We start from the raw sequence: 18,051 nt of genomic DNA on the forward strand, positions 1-18,051 counted from the left end.
ATTTAATATTCTTCTATATATACTTATATATAGAAGCTAACAACTCCAAATCAGGAAATGCGTTCTCTTCAAGAACACATAAAGTCTCAACAAACTTCAAAGAGTCAATAGGAAAAGACCATGTATTTTTTTTAAACCACAGTGCAATTGTTAGACTAATAAAAAAGATTTTAAAAGTACCACAGGGATCGCTTCTCAGCCTTTTGGCTAAGATCAAGTGTAGTATCTGTTCTTATCAGTTTAATATCTGATATGTCCTCTATCCAAGGCCAATATATTAAATGGATTTTTGGAGTTGGGAGATGGAATAGGAGCTTGCTCCGTCCACTCCTCGCATCGACCTGGTATTGCAGTACTTCCAGAAACGGTGCACCCCCCTCGGGGGAACAAGAAATGTATGAAAAAGTAAAAAAAAAAAAGTCCCACAGGTTTAAAAATTAATAAACAGACTTGTGAACAGTTTATGATCTGAAGAAATCATAATGGAAAATATAAAATAGCTAGAACTGAATGATAATGAATATGGAATGCAACCAAAGCAGTAGTTAGTGAACATTATATATAAAAACTAGAAAGGCTGAAACACTATGCATCAAACCTAAGAAATTAGAAAAAAGAGCAATAGAATAAATCCAGAAAAAGAAGAAGGGATAAAATAATACAAATGTCAATGAAACAAAAAATATGGAAGCCATAGACTCAACAATGCCAAAAGTCAGGTACTTTAAAAGACTAAATTACATAAACTTGTGACAAACTATTAAATGACAATATTAAGAAAAAAGAAAGTCCAAACAGTATTAAAGGTGCAAAAGATAACTAAGATAAGGTCAGAATTAATAAGAGGGTAACAGAAAACTATGTCCAGCTTCTTTAAGCCAATAAATTTGAAAAGTTTTAGACAAATGAGACAAACTATTCAAGAAGAAACAAAAATAATAATAAAAGTTAACTCATACTAGAATGCACTATGTGCTAGATGCTGTTCTACATGCTATCTCACCTCCTACCTTCTATTCTGCATACACTCTTTCCCTCCACTCTCTGCTCTTTACAGATTTACTCAGTCAATCCACCCACATATACCACCTCATTCAATCCACACAACAAGGCTTTGAATACCATCTTACTGATGAGAAAACCTCATGAGGTTAAATGATTTCGTAGCTATTAAGTCATAGAGTTGAGATTACACCTAGGCATTTTCTCTCCACAGTTCATTCTCTTGATCACTATAATATATTGCTTATAGCCATTTAAAAAAAACAGTCAGTAATTAAACCATATGCCCATAAAGAAAACACAGGACTCATGATTTATAAACAAGGTTTATGAGAAATAAATGCAACAATACTCTCAACCTGAAATAAACTCTTCCAGAATACTAGAAAAAGAGGGAACATCACTAATTCATTCTCTCAAAATCAGATAGGAACTGTATAGGAAAGAAAATTACTCATAAAATATAGACACAGAAATCCTAAACTAAAAAACCCAAACCAGAAGTATGTAAACAACATATAATACACTATGACTAAGTTGGGTATATTCCAGATATATAACCACAAGATTGGCCAAAAATGAAAGGGTCTCATAATATCAAGCATTGGTAAGGATATGGAGGAACAAAGTACATGATTTTGGTGGGAGTGTGAATTAAAACAATCACTTTGAAAAACCCTGGTATTATCTTGCAAAGTTTGAACAAGTTCTGATTCGACAGTCTAGAAATTCCATTACTACATATAATAACCTGGAAAATCTTCCACATGTACATCTGGAGACATGTACTAGAATGTTTAAAATAGCATTGTTCATAATAGCACAAAACTGGGAACTAAAAACACAAAAGATAACTGGATAAATACATTTTAATATATCTTTTCAACAGCATAGTACATAGCAGTGATTGGAAATTAGTATACTATAGCAACATCCATCAACCTGGTTGAAACTTAGACGCATAATGAAAGAAAACAAAAACAACCACATAGTTGAGTCTAGAGCCAGACGTGGAGAGTGGGAGGCAAGGAATTCAGAGCAATGGCAGAGGGCAGGCAGTCTTTAAGGGTGAAGGCTTATAATCAGGCTGACTTAGGCTTGAACCCTCCTTCCATTTGTCAGTGTGACCCTATTCAAGTTACTTAGGTAAGTCTCAACTTCCTCACTATAAAATAGGTATAATATTATTTACCTCTGAGGGTTGTTATGATCATTATATAAGGGAATAAATGAGTATATAGTAACTGTGCAATAAGCAACAATTTAACAAAAAGGGTAAGAGAAAATGCTGAGGGTGGAAGCCTGATTGTAGTAGAATGAGAAGTTAGAGGGGAAGCTGTGCAGATACTGTTAGACAACACTATTTTGCTGTTGGTGCTGTTTTAGGAGTATATCTACAAAGCTAGAAAGGGTCCCAGGGACAGAGATGGGTCATGACCATTCTATGCCCTTAATCTCTTTTTTCTTCTTCAAAAGTCAAGAAGCCATGATTTTATTATTTTTAAAAATATTTTTATTGACAAAACAACATACAAACACAAACATTCTTAACATATGAACATTACATACTTGGTGTACAATCAATGGCTCACAATATCATCACTTAGTTGTATATTCATCACCGTGAACATTTATTAGAACATTTGCAAGGAAGACACGATTTTATTAATTGATGGAAAGGGTACAGATTTCAGATCAAGCTGCAATTACTTTTTTTTTTTTTTTTTTTGCATAAGCAGTCTTCAAGAATTGAACCCGGGTCTCTGGCATGGCAGGTGAGAATTCTGCCACTGAGCCACCATTGCACCATCCTACAGTTACTTTTTGAAATGTCAAAGTGTTCTCATTTCTGATGATTGCATTAATAATCCCATAATGTATTTACCACATCATTACCTTATTCTGGGTTGGGGCACAGTGCCTGGGACATGCTCAATACCTGAAGGACTGAATACACTGCTTCATTCATGACCAATTCTATGCCACCGAGTTCTAGATGGGCCTCTTTCTCTTCATTCTCCTCCATCTGTGACAACTTCATCCAGAATTCAGAATTTTGGGGGAGCTGCTGGCTCCATTTGCTGACAGAAATCTTCCATCTTGGGTTCTACCCCAAACCTATAGATATCTGAAACTTACCTCTTGTAGACATCTGCCTTTATGATGACAAAGGGGGATGGAGGTTCTTAGATTTCTGGAAAGTGACTCCAGTAACCTTGGTACCTGTCAAAGTCCCAGATTAGATATAGCCTTCTGCTCCTTCCTTATACCTGAAATGTTTCACATTCTCCGAGTAGTTTTCTTGCAGATCTCAGCTGCTGCCTACTGTGGAGTGGTCTAGGTAGATGTTTGTTCCTCTAGCTCTGGAGAACAGCCTGATGCAAGTGGGAGCTTCTGCTCTTTCCTGGGGCAGCTTCTGAGGCTTCTGGGGGATTTTGGTGAAAGGAAGGATCCTCCAAAATGATAGCGGAAAGACTGCGGGAAGGAGCGAGACCCTCCAGGGCTAAAGTTAAGGGCCAAGGGAGGTCATTTTTAAGAGAATCCATTTCAGGAATTTTTGTCTATAAAATTATTTTCTTATAGGTTTTCACATTTATAGGCATAAAGTTGTTCACTGTTGTCATCTCTGGCTGTTTTAAAAATATCTAATGTTCGTTTCTATTACTGACATTGTTGATTTGTACCTCCCCCCTCAATAAGAATTTCTGGAATTTTTTCCTATTTTGTAATTTTTTTCAATTTTATAATGAATTAATGTAATTATTTTATTAATTTCTTCTATTTGTTATTTCTTCCTACTTCATTTAAACTTTAAGTTTATTTTTTAGCTTTTTGAAATGAATGTTCTCATTTTAATTTTTAAATAATAAAATTTTTTTAAATAAAAAATTTTTTTTTGCCTTTTAATGAAAATCTTTAGTTGCAGCCTACAAAGTTTAGTTTTGTTCAGTTCAGAATATTTTGTAGTTTCTGTGACGGCTTCTTTGATTTATGGTTTATTGTGAAATGTATTTCTGAGTTTTTAAACCCAAGTTTATCATCCATCTACTGTTTGCTAATTTCTTATTTTCTTGCATTATGGTCAGAGATTGTGGTCTGTAGATCTTTAATGATACTTTGAAATTTGTTGACATCCAATTTGTGGCCAATTTTTGTGAACATCCCTATGTATTTAAAATGTATATTATATACTTGCTCTCTCTCTGCTAGGCCAAGTTTGTTAATTTTGTAATGTAAATTTAAATTTTTTATATCCTTTTTTTTATGTATTCTATTCTTTCTAATAGAAATGTCCTACTATCTTCTATGATGACAGACTAACAGATGTAATTATAATTTACTGAACTATAGCCTATTCATGCCTATTAACTTTCTGATCTGTTGGAACATAGCCAAAGCTAACACTTGTAACTGCTGTAACTCACTGAACAGTAACCCAGAGGTGGATACTTGCTTTGTAATATAACTGAATCGTCCCAGGATAATCTTGGGACCCTCTACTCACCCCTTATCTTGTCTTGAAACTTAGTAGTTGATACTGAAAGTCATGCCCATCATTGCGTTAAGACTGCCGTTTTCTTACCTACGCCCTGTGACTAACTATGTCATCTCCCTGTGCATACTCAACCAGAAGGCCACCTCTAACCTCATCACCTTGAGCCACTGAACTCATTATCATAAACTCACCTCTGCGAAAACGCTATAAAACTCAGACTTTCTCTGGTTCGGGGAGACAGCTCTGAGGCCTGGATGCCATCTGTCCCCTTAAGTTGCACTCTGCAATAAAGCTCTTTCTGTCTTTGAAACCTCAGTGTCACAGGATTGGTTTTTGGGCACATAGGACAGTGCACCCATGTTTGTCTGGTAACAGTTCCTTTTTCTCCTTTCCTAACTTCTGTTAAACTGATAGGATTCTCTTTACTCCCAAATATTTCCTCTGCTACTTTGGCAGCTATTTATTTGTACTTCTGTTCTTTTAGTGGATAAGTTATGTTAAATTCACATTTCAACTCAAATTTCCTGAAAATTTAAATTTATTTTGTTTCTATCCTCCTCCCAAATGCAACAATAAACTTAATATACACACTAAACATTGCCATCTTGTTAATAGCCAAATATTAAATAAAAACAGTTATGGTAACAGCTAGTTTTCTTACTGTGTTAGTTTTCTTTTGCTGCCACAACAAATACCACAAACTTACTGGCTTAAAACCGGTTTATTATCTCCCAGATCTGTAGATCACTCAACTAGGTCTGTTGTATAGATTTTCACAGGTTGAAATGAAGGTGTTGAAGGGATAAGTTCCTCGCTGGAGATGAGCCCACTTCCAAGTTCATTCAGATTATTACCAAAATTCAGTTCTTTTGGGGTGTAGGATGGCGGGCCCTGTTTCCTAGCTGGCTATCAGCCACCATCATTAGCTACCAGAAGCCTCTCTCTGGCCCTTGCACATGGCTCCCTCCATCTCAGTGTTAGCAGTAAGTGCTTCAAATCCTTCTTATGCTTGCACTCTTATGTGGCCCCCCTTTGCCACATCTCTTCAGCTTCCAGCTGGAGAAAGTTCACTCTGATTGCAAGGCTCATGTGATTAGATTAGGTCCACCTGGATAATCCAGGCTACTTATCCTATTTTAAGCTCTGTAACCTTAATTAATCTGCAAAATTTCTTTTGCCATGTAATGTTATATATTCACAGGTTCCAGGGATTAGGGCATGGAAACTTTGGAGGACTTTTCTGCCTATAACACTGACCATAGCTGCCAAGATAGATGAGTTGTTCTGAAAATGCAAGTTTCCAAAATCCCTTTCACGACACAGCAAAGGTTTATTTCTTACTCATGCAATGTCTGAGTCTTGAGAGCAGTTTTTCTATATGGTAACTCAGTGACCAGGCTGAGAGAAGCTATACCACCTGGTAAAACAGTGCTTCTTAAACTTAGTTTACATATGAGTCACCTGGGGATTTTATTACACTGATTCTGAGTGTCTGGGATGGAACCCGAGATTCGGCATTTCTCACAAGAGTCCAGATGATGTCAATGCTGCTGGTCCCCACACCATCCTTTGAGAAGCAAGATTTCAGAACACATGGTCTCCGTGGTCATGAGAGCAGGGAAAGAGAGAGCATGGAGATGGTCGTATTGGCCTTTAATTGTTTCCTTCTCAACACACACTTCAGTGGTCAAAGCAATTCCTGTTAAGGGGTTAAGTTGGCTCAGTACTCCCATATGCTGATTAGGAAAAGAGAGACAGGCATTCTAGCAAGCAGTAGCAACGTAATGCACATGCGCACACACTCACACAACCCATCGGGCTGCTCATTGTCATCTTATAATTGTTTTCTTATAGACCATACCTTCCTAATGCCTACCATCTTCCTCCTGAACTACATCCTCTAACAGTTATTTTAGTGAAATTCTAACTTCACTATGGATAATCAACTTGCTATCTATGGATAATCAACTTTCATCTTTGCATATCAGACATGATTTTATTTTTCTTGTACTTTAGACTATTAGTATAGGGTACAAAATTCTACACTGACAGTAATTTCCCGTTAGTACCTTGAAGATATTAACTCATATCTACAGGACTTTCTTATAACTGAGAAATTTCTTCCATTAGTCTAATTTTCATTCTTTTGTGGGTAAACTGTCTTCTCTCTGATAGCTTTTAATATTTTTCTTTTATCCTTAATGACTTGATGTTGGACACTCTATGTCTGGGTATGGATTTTTACTTTTCCTGTTAAGCACTTCCATTGTTATTTTAGTTTAAATATTCTTGCCTTTTTTCCTTTCTGCAATATACAATGCTATTCCCTCTATCTCTCCTTTGTGAACAGCTATTGGGTTTATGTTGGAACCTTTTTGTCAATCTCTATATCTTTTCAGGAGACTCAGGAGGTTTTTTCAAATCATACCATATCTGAAATTTTGGGCTGTGCTCTGGGTAAATTTTTCACTGCTATCTTCAAAGTCACTAATTCTCTCTTGTGACTGGTTTGGAATTTATCCTATCTATTGAGATTTTTATTTCAACTTTATATTCTGTAATTGTAAATTTTCTAATTGTTTCTTTTCTTTATTGATCTATTTTTAAAATTTCATTTCTGCCTGATTCTGTGTCCTAGTTTTTATTGATTTTTAAAAATAGCTGTTACTTCTCAATGTGTTTCCAACAACATTAATTTTAAAATATTTGTCAAACCATTTCATACAATTTCGCTGGACTGAATTTTAATATTATTGGCTGTTTTTCTTGGTATTATATTTCCTGAATGTGTCTTGGAATTTTATTTTTAGTGGAAAGATTTGTTTTTCTTTTTTCTCTTTGTCCTTCCCTGTTTCCTGTGCTAATGCTTTTGTGATTATCTCTAAATGGTTCTCATAGTCTATGTATATTCTGTACATTATGTATATATATTCTACTGGAATATTGGATCTTAATACATAATGCTGAAATTGCAAGTCCAGTCACAGAGCTAAAGTGTAGCTTGGTAGAATTTTGGTTGATGATGTGATATCCATGTCCATCAACCATTCTAGAACCCTCAGCTGCAGCTAAAACTCATCTAAGGCAATAGGCCCCTATATTTTAAAATATTCTTCAGCTTCTCTTCACAACAGAGAGCCCCATCCAAGCTCCTAATATCAAATCCTTAACTTGGCTAAGGCCTCCAGTCTCCTGTGAAGTAAATTTAGCACTAGTTATCCAACAGGAGTTGATCTACAGGCAACCAATAACTTCCAGTCTTGGAGCTCAAATACCTGTGGTATCAGCCCTGCTCACCATTTTGCATTTCTGTTCTATTTTTGGTCCACGGAGAATTTTATCTGGCTTTTGAACCTAGCTATGTCATTTGTTTTATCTTTTTATATTTTATCTGTCATTGTTGCTTGTTTGGAGGGGGGAGGGGTAACAGATTGCTAAAAATTCTTTTTAGCTCTTTCCTTATACTTTTCCTTTACAATTTATCTGACTCTTCATTGGATTACAAATAACTGCATTTTTGTCTTTCTTCTCTTCCTCTCTCAAGTGTCAAAACATGTGAGAATAGTAAATCTTGTACAAATCTTTTTATTTTCATTTGCTTCTAGCACAATGACTTGCATGTAAATAGTTCGTAACTATCTAGTGATTTATAATAGGAAACTATATATCAGCTCACACAAGAAACACTTTCCTAGAAATGAGGATGGTACAAAAAATTAGACAAGATGGAGAATTTTCTTGCTGAGAAATAATCAGCAGGAACTAGAAGACCATTTGGAAGAGATATTATAAAAAAGTTTGAAAAAGGAGGGGTTTCAAGCTCTTTCGTTGCAGAACAATTTTTCCCAAAGAAATTCTACATAGAACATCAATAAGTAAAGCAGGCAAAAGGAAAGCTGTTCTGGATAAAATAGGGATACTGTGCCTAGAAACCTGGCTGTGTGTACTCCATCATCCAGTAGTGATGACAAGTTTGCTCTGTAGAGAATAGTTTGAAAATTATTTTTCAAATTACAGTCCTATAAGGATTTAGAAGTTTGTACAAACCTTATAGCTATAACAATTATACTTTTAATATCTATAACAATTCAAAGTAAATAATTCCTAGGAATATTTTAAAGAAAGAAAACTTTAAAAGTTATAAATTTCACATTGTGAAATGTTGTGATATATCATTTAAAAACTGCTGTTTAGAGAAAGTGCTTTTGTAATGAGCATACTGCTGGGAAAAGGAGGCAGGTACATTATAGAAAATGGGTGTTTCATGAGCCCTGAAGTGTATTTGCTCAGTGAAAACTCAAAGGAAAAGTAACCTAAATAATGCCTCTTTACCCCTCCCTTTAGGATGACTGTATTTCACTCAAAATTCTAAGCTGAATTTAAAACTCAAACTAATTGCTCTCTGGAGCCATGCGTAGCCACTGCTTATAGCTACATTATAAAGAAAAATACAGCCAAACCTCAAAGATAACCTCCTTAAAGTTCACAGTTTCCTTTAAAAGGAAAGATAATGTTTAAAATGCAAAGAAATATTTCTAGAAGTAAAAGTATAGTACAAAAGCCAGTCAACTAATTGCAATAATGCATAGTACTAAACACAAAGGTCTGTGAGTTACTTCTGAAATGGAAAAATGTAAAAGTTTATGTTGCTGGAATTTCAACCCATCTTGTTGTTAATCAGAAGATCTGCTGCTGCTTATCATTTCTAGGCTCATGGAAACAGGGCCAAGCACAGACAAGTATTTGCATGTTAGCAACCTGTGCATGGCAGCTTGTTTGGTTTCATTCCATAAGGCACTCTGCCAAGGGATGAACTGAAGTAATAATTTTCCTTCTAAGTCACTTTAAAATCCCCACTTCAAGCTTCTATCTGGTTCAAGAGAGGCCAGCTATACATCTTACGCAAGTCAGGGAACTAGGACTTTGGAAAGTAGGTTCTGAGGAATATTGACTCAATAAATTGATATCCTCTTGACAGGCAGAAAAGCTAAAAGGGGAGGATATTTGGGATGCTTTCAGAAGGGATTCTTGGTTTTGCCTTTTCTGTTGTATTTAATTTGCACACTTAAAGTTCCCAACAGTTCATATCCTTCTAGGCTTGCAGAATTACGACTGCTAAGGTAAACTTGTTTGAATATCTTCTCTCAAAAAATAGCATACGTTGTAAGAATTCTTGAGCCCTAAATTTTTGTATTTCAATTTAATCATTTGCCAAATGAGAGAGTTAGTTTAGATCATCTTTGTGCTCTCTTGTGTTGTGGTGAAATGAGCATGGGTTTTGGCATTACACAAACCTAGCAGCACTATTCTTTAGCTGTGTGGTAGGTAAAGTATTTCATCTGTTGAAAATTTCAGTTTCTTTATCTGTACAATTGAGGTAATACACACTTTTCAAGGTAGCTGTGGGAATTCAGTGATTTAAATATGCTAATTTCTTTCTAATTGTAACAGTCTATGAGTCTATGACTTTGCCAGGTGTAAAGTCTATGGGAGATGAGACTCATCACAGCTTTTCTAAATCTTATAAATTCCAACACTATAAAAATAACAGACTCTTCCTTTAATCTTTTTCATCAGTTGAACTGAGGAAGGATTTTTTTTTCCTTCAAAAACCATCAAGCCAGTAGTGTACCATTAATGACAAGAAATGGACCTGTTAAGACCTAGCTGAACCTTCTCCTCAGAGTTTCCATCAGGCAACTGGTCATATTCTAAGGTGATGAAGAAGGCATTCCTGTCCATACTAAGAGCCTTAGGAAAGCAGCTGCATGACATTAGCCACCAATCCACAAGAAAAGAATATAGCTTTATGTGAGGCACTTGGATTCCCTGCTGATCAGCATCACACATGTGGCTTGGAATATGTGACTCTTCAGGAAAGTCTGCTCTTAGGGAATCAAAAGCCATTTACAACTATTGCAAACACTCCCAATGACAATCTCCATGATATAATGCCGTCTTGGAAGAAAAGTAACTCTGATGAACTTAGCAGGGGGTGGGGGATCCCCTATGTCCCTCTAAGTAAACCAGAAGGATTCCATTGGGTAGAAGTCAGTCCTCTCAATATATTCCCTTTTATGTCTTACTCAACAATTTGTTGTTCTTCATATTACCTTGAGTTGTGAGCAAGAGCGAAATTCTCCTTAGCAAGGGAATTTAAATCTTTGGAAGAAAATGTTTAACGCTGATGGGAGAATGTGGGCTGCTGCCTCACACGGCCCTTCCACCTGTAAGGCTGTCACATTACTTAATCTTTGCCAAGGTAAGTGGAACAGAGAATGAAAGTTTATGGAGTGTCTCCCACGTGCATACATTATCTGGCTGATTCCTGTAAAGGAATCCTGAGAAGAGAGTATGACTATTATTTCTACTTTAGGACTGGAGAAACTGAGGCTATGAGAAGTTATAGAGCTTGCCCAAACCATAAAGTTAGTAAGTAGCAGAGCTCCGAAGCCTGGCTTCTTTTCACTGAGTAGTGCTCATACCACAGAGTTCCCCAGAGAGTAAAAGTTGAGGCAGAGGATAAGAAATTGAGAACACATTAAGGAGAAAGTAAAAGTAGAGAGGCTTAGGAGGAATCCAATAAAGAGATGTCAAAAAAGAGCATTAAAAAAGACAAGAAAGTGCAGCAGTCAGAGGAAGGCCTGGGGGAGAAGAAAAGCAGAAGGGTCCAACCCACCGGAGGGGAGGAGGGGAGCGACCCAATAAACTTGGCGCGCTGCCTGGCAGCAAGCACTACAGAGAGATCCATATCCACCAGACCCACCAAATGAAGGAATCTGTAAATCATTTAAAAAAATGTTTATTTCTTTAGCCCACAAATGATAAAACAGTTAGTCATAAAATGCGAGGGTTTTTTCCCCCCAGATTAATTGCTACATATATTTTCAACCATTCTTCTAAATGCTCAATGTTTATTGACAGAGAAATTATCTGTTTTGAACCAAAATCAACTTCCAGTTGCTCACATGGCATTCTGTGAACTTACATTTGAAGATTAAAAATACTTGCGAGATGATCAAACCTTAGCACTGGTGCTATCTTCGGTTGGACCAAACTCTGCCCTCAGAAAATAAAGCCATTCATCCTTTCTCTATCTCTAATCTTTTCCCTTTGTTATCTGATTTCTGCACAAATGGAAAGAACTTTGGGGGTGGGCCACGGTGGCTCAGCAGGCAGAGTTCTTGCCGGAAATCCGGGTTCAATTCCCAGTGCCTGCCCATGTAAAAAAAAAAAAAAAAAGAACTTTGGGCCAAATCAGGGAAATTATGTTGTTTTTGAAAATGGGTTCCCTAAAGAACATCCTTTGTGTCAGCAGCACTTCTCAATGCTGAAAAAAGAGAAACACTTATGTACAAACCAAAGAGCCCTACAATTAGTTCAGTCACCATTCTACACATGTCCGAGTTTTGTTGTTACATTAGATACAGTCTGGAGGATAGTAATTGGTCCCCTGGGATATGATTCTGAGAATACACAGCAATTCTAATCAAGTATATGTCCAGCTAAAGAACAGCCAAGCTTTATAGCTGCCTATGGCCCAGTTGTCTAGCCTAGGATCTGGGTGTTGAATAGAAGTTTGCTTGTGTATAGTTCACTCAAAGGAAGAGGCATTACAAGCTTGCAGTTCTGCCAGAGATGTGGCTAAGTTCTTGTTCCAGAATACTTAGAACCTGTCATTCAGAAATACAATCTATGATGCCATAGAGAAAGGTTGGCCCCCAGAATTTAAAAAAGGATCTAATTTTCACTTCTTAAAAATAGTGCATTCTCCTGGAAAGAGAACTTTGTCAGAAGAAATGAAGGAGTTGAAAATTATGAGGGAGAGCAGAGCCAGCATTACTGAGTTAGGTACCCTGCTGAGTGCTGTTAAGCTATTTTATCATATAATTCTCCGAAAGACCTTGTGAGGAGGTAATTTTAATATTTCAAAAATAAATACAGGGTGGGTCACAGTGGCTCAGCAGACAGAGTTCTCGCCTGCCACGCCGGAGACCCGGGTTCGATTCCCAATGCCTGCCCATGCAGGCAGAACATGCAAAACAAACCAAAACCAAAACAAAGACCAACAAACAAAATAAATACATATTTGACAACTTTTAAAATATTTTTCCCAGCCTTACTCCCATCTACATTTTTATTTTTTAATTAACCAGTAACACAGGAAAACATTTTCATTATAAAAACTTAAAATGTTACAAAAGCATATATAATAAAAAATGAAATTCCCCCTTAAATCATTCAATCCCTTTCTGCTTATTATTATATAATCACTGTGATCAGTTAGATGGGCATCTTTACAGACATTGAGACATGCTGTACACCTAGGTACAATTTGTTTTAGGGGTTATATTTTTAATTGACCAAAATTATCTATAATAATAGATATTTTCACACAACTTTTTTTTTAAGTTAATATGTCTTGGAAGAGCTTTACAGGTTTGTACATATTGATCCACCTCATTCTTTTTAATGGTTGAATAGTATGCCACGGTATAGACTTAACACACTTTATTTAACCACCTCCCATCCATTAGTCTCCAATTTTTTTTCTACCACAAACACTGTATTAACAAACATTCTTTGTACATATATGAGAAAGGTATTTTTACAGGTAAGAAAATAGGACTGAGAGAGATTAATGGATTTGTTCAAGAGAATACTATAAACAGTACATGGCAGCTCCAGGACTCAGGAAAGCCTACTTTCTTCTGGTATACAAAACTGCTTTCAGTGTTCAGTGTCCATGAGATTGAAAAATAAAGTGTGTCCTTTAAAGCACTATTGTCTTCCTCACACCCATGCTTCTTCATGACTAGAGACTGCCTGAGTGCAAAATGCATGTGAAATGTAGAGGATAGAACCCTGCCACAATTTTTTAATATCAATGTATTAATTAGGGTTCGCTAGAGAAACAGAATCAACAGGGAACACTTGCAAATATAAAATTTATAAAAGCGTCTCACGTGACTGTGGGAACACAGAGTTCAATATCTGTAGGGCAGGCTGTGAAGCCAATGATTCTGATGGAGGGTCTAGACGAACTCCACAGGAGAGGCTCGCCAGCTGAAGCAGGAAGAAAAACCTGTCTCTTCTGAATCCTCCTTAAAAGGCTTCCAGTGATTAGATTGAGCATCAGTCATTGCAGAAGATACTCCCCTTGGCTGATAACAAATGGAATTAGCTGCGGATGCAGCTGACGTGATCATGATTTAATTCTATGAAATGTCCTCACTGCAACAGACAGGACAGCACTTGCCCAACCAGACAAATAGGTACCACCACTTAGCCAAGTTGACATATGAACCTGACCATGACAATCAGTGTACAAATGAAGTCTTAAGTGAAGTTACTTCGAAAAGCCATGTTCTATCAGACTTTAAAATTAGAGCAAGATCTTTCTCACTGAGGAGTATTGTGCAAGGAAAATACACTGTAGTTTTTCAGCTGAATCGTTCAGTAAGGAGGGCTCTGGCGAGCAGCACATTGCTTTGGGCCTCTGCTAGGGAGAACTGAGTAAACCTTGGGAAGACCTGGGAAGGATGCCTGTGGTGTCCTCTGAGAGCATTCTCCAGGAGATGGAGGGTTCTGAACAGTTACTAGGAAGAAACCAACATTCTTTCACCCAGAATTTCTTTCCCACTTAAGAGACTTTCTGCAAATATGCATTCATCATATTTGTTGAGTGCCTACAATGTGTTAGAACACAGGTTCCCAAACTTTCTCTGTTCATAGCAGCCTTTATTGTCTCAGAAATTTTTTTCTTGGCACCCTTAGGCCAAAGAAATACCTAACAGTTCCATTTATTAAGAGTTAGGTTCAAACAACTTAATAAGTATTTGTGTCTTAACAACTTAGTAGCTCATTTGAAAAAACAATACACACAAAGAAAAATAATATTTTCTTTCATTAGTAATTAAACACATTTACTTACTAATGGGATGTGTGGCCCGGTGGGCACTGAACAACTTCTCAAAGACTGAAATCAGATTGGACAGTGTCATTTCCATTTCCTGTTCCACAGTGATTTTCTTGCAGTACTTGCCTTTTTTTAAATCAAAGCAGATCCAATTATGCAACAATAAGGTGTCATTGAAAGGAGTATAGCATGGTCTAATAGTTTGCATGGTGCCTAACACAGGCCAAGTATTGCTGTGTTTCCCTTGAAATTTAAAAATATCCTGCAACACCACTGTGTTTGTTATTCTCCCTGGTGCACAGTTTCAGAAGGACAGTGTTAGCCACTTAATGCTAGGCAGCTGGCATATGAGTGGTGAAAGAATCAGACATGGTCCTTCCATGACCTCTCAGCACTTCGTACTTAACTCTACATTTATTTAATTTTATGTTTATGTATTTTGTCTTTTTCATTAGACTCTGATTTCCCCAAGCATGGATACCGGCCTTTTAATAATAGCACTGGCTCTTAACATTCCTGGTGGTGAATAAGAGTAAGGTGCTCAATAAATGCTAGTCAAATAAATGAACAATTAACCTAGTGAACAGGTTTGGACATGTGAACACAAAAATTCTCTCTTTGAGCAAGAATGAATAAGTGAACAAGCGAATAAACAAATGCCCTTATCAAGCAGCACCATGTCTTATTTTTAGCTACTAGAGTGAGGACCTGATTATGAGAAAGTTAACTTACTTCCCATCTTAGAAGTGCCTCTTGGCTGGAAAATGGCCCAGTGTTGCAGGAGGCAGGCTTACTGACTGACTCTTGCAGTTGTTGTTATTTACTACAGCATTTGTCTAGACCCCAGGCATATTTCAGTGATCTGAAAATGTTGTTCCAGGAGTTTCTTTCAAATTCTGACCAAGAAAGGCTTGTTGTAGAGTGTCCAATCCTTGCAAATGTTCTCTGACTTTATGTTGTCGAAAGGACTTATGAGAAAAGTGGACATATGTGCCAAAGGGGATTTATCTTATATCTACCATTAAAAACCCATGAAAACAACTCTGTGAATGCTATGAACTTTCCCAACTTGGATGATGAACGTTACTGGTCAAGATGGGTGGTCAAGTTCGGTAGGAAGGACAAATTCTTTGCTTCTACTGTCCACATTGGCTCTTTTCACTCTGACTCTACTTTATTGCTGGCTGTAAATCTTTTCACTAGGATATTGCCAGCAACTAAACCAACAAAGACATCTTTATTGATCTGCATTCAGATCCAAATCCAATCTAGCACAGACAGAGTAATGTGGAAGAATTACAGAATTTTAGAGCTGGAAGGGACCTTTGAGTCCATTTACTTCAACCTTGTCATTGTTCATGTGCAGACATAGGGGCCCAAAGAAGTTATAAACTTGGCCGTGGTCATTTTGTCCTCTTAGGTCATAACTAGTTGATGCCTTTGTCTCCTGTTGGAATGTGGCAGACAACACATTCCATAGCAGTAATGGTGGAGACCATAAAAGTGGCTTGTGTCAAATTTAGGATGAGACAAACTGTCTTAGGGAAGGATACTCCATCTCTAAAGCACATCGCTGCCACTCTGGTCCAAGCAACCATCTGAACTATTCCAGTAGCACACTAACAGGCATTTTACTTCAACTCCTTGCTTTGCCATCCAGTATCCTGCTGCTTTTTCTTTTAAAATAATTTGTTTATGTTCATTTGAAATCTATTTTCCTCCACAAAAATGAAAGCTTCATGAGAGTGGGGTCACATACCCGAGAATCTAGAATAGTTTTTGGGCTCAATAAATATATTTTGAAAGAAGGTATGATGTTACATCTTTGTACTGCTAAAAATATTCTTAGTTTCTTTAACCATTCCTCAGAAGACAGGAATCGTGGACGCCTATCCCACCTTCCACTTCTTGATTGCCCTGCCTAAGAGTTTAGGAAGAGATATGGAAATGTGGGTCGCCAACTCCTCGTAACAGATTTTTTTTAAAACAGTAGAATGCTGCACTGGGGGAACAAAATCCTAATGCAGGATTTAAGAGTGCCATCAGCTACCCCAGGCATCTCGGTCTATAGTGTTGCTAGTTGCTGTCCCTGTCTGAAATATTGACTCATGCAAAGCTTAAGGGAATAGTAAAGATGAAAAAGTTTATTAGTAATACAACAGTAATCTAGACATTTGAACATCAATTTAAAATGTATAATTAACGTCAAGAGGTTCAGATTTTTGGTTTAATTTGACTAAATATAAAGGTGTGTCCCAACATGGTCTTTTCTGATGGATTCCAAGGATTCACTCAGTCTCTGAGACCTAACTGACCTACTATTTTTTCCCAAAAGTATCTTAAGTCTTTCCTTGCAGAGGAACTCCTAGAACAGAGTTGAAGACTGTAAAATAGGAAAGGTCAGATAAACTATGTCCTTAGGATATTCATATAGTTTTATGAATAACCTTTTTGGACCAGCTAGAATAGTCCAAGAAGGTGCCATGACTATGAGAACTATGCAAACATGATGGAAACCTTTATAAATTTCCTTTATTGATATACTGGGTCTCTAGCATGATTAGCAATAAAATTTTAAAGTCTGTGAGTTGATTTTTCAGGCAAGCCAGAAAAATGGGGAAACTGGCTCGACATTTTCTACTCCTCAGCCTGTCTTGGGGAACAAGAACTCAGAGAAATGTGATATGCAGCAGCTCCATGAAGAATAGGAAAGGAGGTCGACTCTTCAGAGGTGAGGTGTTTAAGGACACCAGGAGGCTGGCCAAGGACTAAGAAGTGACCCTGGAGACTTAGATAACAAGAGGCCCCTATCTTTTTTCCAAAAGAAGTATCTGAAGAGGAGGATATTTAACTGAAACGTCCTGAAATTTTTAGCTTAAAAATTTGGCTTATGAAAAGATCCATTCTTACAATAGTTTTTGTTTGTTTTTTTGGCAGTGTTTCTTCTGTGGTAGCCAAAAGCCAGAAAAAAAGGCTTCACAGCTTTTTTTTTTTTGAAGACTCTAGGTTCTCATAAAAACTTAGTGTCAGATTGAGTCTACAAGTTGTAAAGATTTGGCTTATGTAATACTAAGGGTTTTAAGTAACATTGGATTCAGAATCTTAGCCTGCCTCTGCCCATGAAAAGGCTCATGATGACAGCAAGGGTGCTGTGGGCTGCTTCTGAAGAGCTTTAAGAAAAGGGTGTGCAGAAATCTGCCCAGAATGCTTTTATTTACCTACTTAGGACTGTTTGGACCCATCCTTTCACTTTAAAAGCTGGAAAGAAAAGGAACGGAATAATATCACAGTCTGCTTTTAATTACTTTAATGGTATTATGATGTTTAATAACTTGTAATGTTTTGTAGACAAACATATACAAGATATCACTATAATAAAAAGATAGTGAAAAAAAACAGAGTTGAAGTATATTTCATCAAGAAACTATTTTTCATTTCTAAAATACTGTCAATTAAAAACTATAACTATTTGAGCCTTTTAATTATATAATTAAATGTGTGTGTGTGTGCACACACACATGTGGTGAAGAGGACACTGATATAAGCCACATTATCTGGCACCTAGTGCTCTAGATGGGAATACAGTAATGAGCTATGCAAAATTTTCTATTGAACAATTATTCTTATCCCCAAT

At 36.9% G+C, this 18,051-nt stretch overlaps 1 protein-coding gene and 1 non-coding gene across 3 annotated transcripts in view; one reads left to right on the top strand and one right to left on the bottom strand.

The window, feature by feature from the left end:
* The window catches only part of ADAMTSL1 (ADAMTS like 1), a 998,876-nt gene that overhangs the window by 338,164 nt on the left and 642,661 nt on the right, over nt 1–18,051 (bottom strand). The window lies entirely within an intron of this gene.
* Nucleotides 188–378, top strand: LOC143675410 (U2 spliceosomal RNA). Its single transcript, XR_013171635.1, has one exon. It is a non-coding gene; the product is annotated as a U2 spliceosomal RNA (small nuclear RNA).

This window comes from Tamandua tetradactyla, chromosome 2 (genome assembly GCF_023851605.1).
Source record: "Tamandua tetradactyla isolate mTamTet1 chromosome 2, mTamTet1.pri, whole genome shotgun sequence".
Classification (NCBI taxonomy): Eukaryota; Metazoa; Chordata; class Mammalia; order Pilosa; family Myrmecophagidae; genus Tamandua; species Tamandua tetradactyla.